The sequence below is a fragment of the Gavialis gangeticus genome, unplaced genomic scaffold (assembly GCF_001723915.1).
Source record: "Gavialis gangeticus isolate Ggan-Ray unplaced genomic scaffold, GavGan_comp1, whole genome shotgun sequence".
Classification (NCBI taxonomy): Eukaryota; Metazoa; Chordata; order Crocodylia; family Gavialidae; genus Gavialis; species Gavialis gangeticus.
Genome location: NW_017729022.1, coordinates 30,803,345 through 30,806,433, shown reverse-complemented (window position 1 = coordinate 30,806,433; position 3,089 = coordinate 30,803,345).

Genomic DNA, 3,089 nt, shown 5'->3' with positions numbered 1-3,089 from the left:
CAAATTTTAATTTCAAGTATTTTAGATCATCATCTAGATCACTGATATAAATATTAAATAGTATTGGAGTTTGCGGACCCTGTTAAAAATGTCTCTTTTAATTGAATGACATTTAATTTAAATGTCTCTCTTCACTGTAAGGGTGGCCAGAGCCTGGAATAGGCTTCCCAGAGAGGTGGTGCTCTCACCTTCCCTGGAGATCTTCAAGAGGAGACTGGATAGGCACCTGGCTGGGGTCTTATGACCCCTGCCACCCCCAGTCCTCCTTCCTGCCCATGGCAGGGGGTGGGACTCGATGATCTGTCTAGGTCCCTTCCAACTCATTGATTCTATGATTCTATGATATCTCCTTATTAACAGCACTTCAAAATCTGTCAGTGAGCTAGTTTTAATTCATCTCATGTCTGTTCTGGTAATTACATATAATGCAAGTTTTTCCCCCCTTTATTTAAATCAAGAGTTCATGCAGTATTAAGTCAAATGCCTTGAAGAAATTCAAGGATACTATAAGTAACCATGGCCTTTATTAACCAGACTTATAATTTTGTCAAGAAAAAGACACTACATGTATTTGATGAGATCTGCCTTCCATATAACCATGATGACTGGCATTGCATCTTTAGCCTTTACCATATTTACTTTAAAACCACACGTAGAATCAGCCCTCCAAAATTGAGGAGCAAATCTTAAGCAGAGAAACTGAATTTTCTTCACTGAAGTAGAAGCAGAGAGATGCTGTGCTCCAGTGAAAGCCAAAATGGCTGCCTCTCCTCTCTTGCCCTAGTAAGTGGAAAGGGTTGAGTCACAAGTTAACCTTCTCACAGCCTCTAAGGAATTTGCAGTAGCTATTAACTGAACACTGTAACTTATTCCTGATGCAGTAACTGAGCTAGCTTAGGGCAAGTGAACTGCCACATAAAGTCTGTATTATCTTGATGAGGGGTGTGGAAGTAACACTTTATTTTTTCTAATAAGGAAATAACAGCATTGCTATTGCTCTTGTAAAGGTCTGGGGTGTTGCTGTCCTTCCATACCAGGAAGTTCCTACCGCCTCACCTAGACTCTCTCCTGGGGTGCCACATTGCACTTGGGGCACATCCAGAAGAGCGCACATATGTGTAAGGTCCCATTTTTGCAGTGGCACAAATATCAGTGGCACATATTTGTGCCAGTGCTTTGTGCCCCAGGCACACCCCTGTGTGTGTGCTCTGGCATGCACCAGATTTTCCTGGGTGGGGTAGGGGAGGTTGGGGCCAGTACCTGTGTTGACCCCAGCAGTCTTACCTGGGGGCCACGAGGCCTCCCAGGAGAGTAGCAGTGCTGATCTGCATAGAGCCTGGCTGGCAGCCAGAGCATTGCTCTGGGTGACCAGCTTTCATTTTTTGGTGGCACACACTGCTGCCACATGTGCCAGACTGCTGTTTTCTGCAGTGTTTTGGGTTTTGGGGGTTTTTTTTGTTTTGATAATGGGATCTCCTAGTGTCAAATTTTGACACTGCACTGCAAATTAGCAGTGCAGTGAATGGGTGCATGTGCACCACATGCAGTTTTTCAGCGCCTCAAAGAGCTTTGAGGTGGTGCAAACCATACATGCATGCTCATTTGGATGTGCTATTTATGTTTCTAGAAGGACTTACTCTAGGGTACAAAGTCAGCCATGACTCTGGAAAATCTTTTTTCCCCTATATTCTGCCCTCCAAAAATAACATGCTTGTCTCATTTAGGATGTGTGGTATATGAGAGAATATGGTAATTCTTTTTTGATAGATTTTTTTGATCAATCATGAGAGTGTTTTCTCTCAGACTGCCATGAGATTAACAGGTTAATAGTTCCCTAGGACATACTTTTTATATCCCTGACATGTAGAGAAGCAATTAAGTTAACACAAGTCTTCTCAACTTAAGTCAGAAGCTGCTAGCATTTTTGGGCTGTGTGCTTTTGGGGCAACCTTGCTTTGTTAATTGTCCTTGGATCAAGGACTGCAAAGCTTCAAGACTACTGAGCTGCTTGATTTAGGGCCGCTGGTTCTCTAGGCTATGGGAATTGATCAGGGGCTAGAAGCTTGAGAGTCCATCACCCTAGGGCAGTATTCATGGTAACATTGCCCTGGAATTAGGGACCCTGGAAGCCCACCCCATGACTTCCTGGGTCTATGGCAGGCAGCCTTGAAGCCCTGAGAGTTCTAGTTAGAGATAATGCGCTCAAGACTTCTGGGATCCCTGGATAGAACTGGTACTCCTAGTATTTTTTAGGGATCCTGGAAGTCCTTAACTCTGATGCAGTCAACATCGGATGCTTATGCCAGAGCTACAGACTTTGGGAGCCAGGGGAACTGTAAAAAGATCAAATCAGGTTCTGTCTGACCTCCCCCGAGGATTCACTGAAAGGTCATTAAAACAGACATTTCTGAAAAATGTTTGGAAAATGCCAGTTCATTGAAACCCGACAAAGACCTGTTTTGTTGGAAGTATGCTGACCACCTCTAGTTAAGAGAGCAATGTTAGAAAGTATATAAAGCAGAATAAATGAAGGATTATAAAACTAGTCTGGACTAAGCACTAGCAAGTGTAAAGTAGAGAACAGACTTACAGTGTTAGAAAGCTGACATAGATACTTTAATAGGTCTTTTTCAGCTATTATCTGTGATTCTGTCTTTACAGTTAGCTTCCAAGTAGCTATAAGATCTGCTTAACATTTATGTTTCATTTTTAGTCTTTCTTAATACCAAGTTGCCAACAGTCTGCACTTTGGTGAATGATATACTTGATTCAATTTTACTCACTCACTGTGATGTAAGTGTCTGATAAAATACCATCTTTCCTTGCTACTGTTTGACATTTTGGTTTTACTAAGCTCACTTCACAAGTAAAAAGTAATTCAAAGAAGAGAGATTTCCTGAAGAGGAAGTCACTTATATGGTATTGACAAAGCTACCCATTTATGCATCACAGATTCTCTAAAGAAAGTAAAGAAGAATACATATTTTAAATTATATAGTATCTGCTACATTATAAAGTGCAATGGCAGCTCTGAAGTATTGCTTTTGTTCTGCCATTGTCCTCATCACTTCATCAGAAGAATCTAAGAA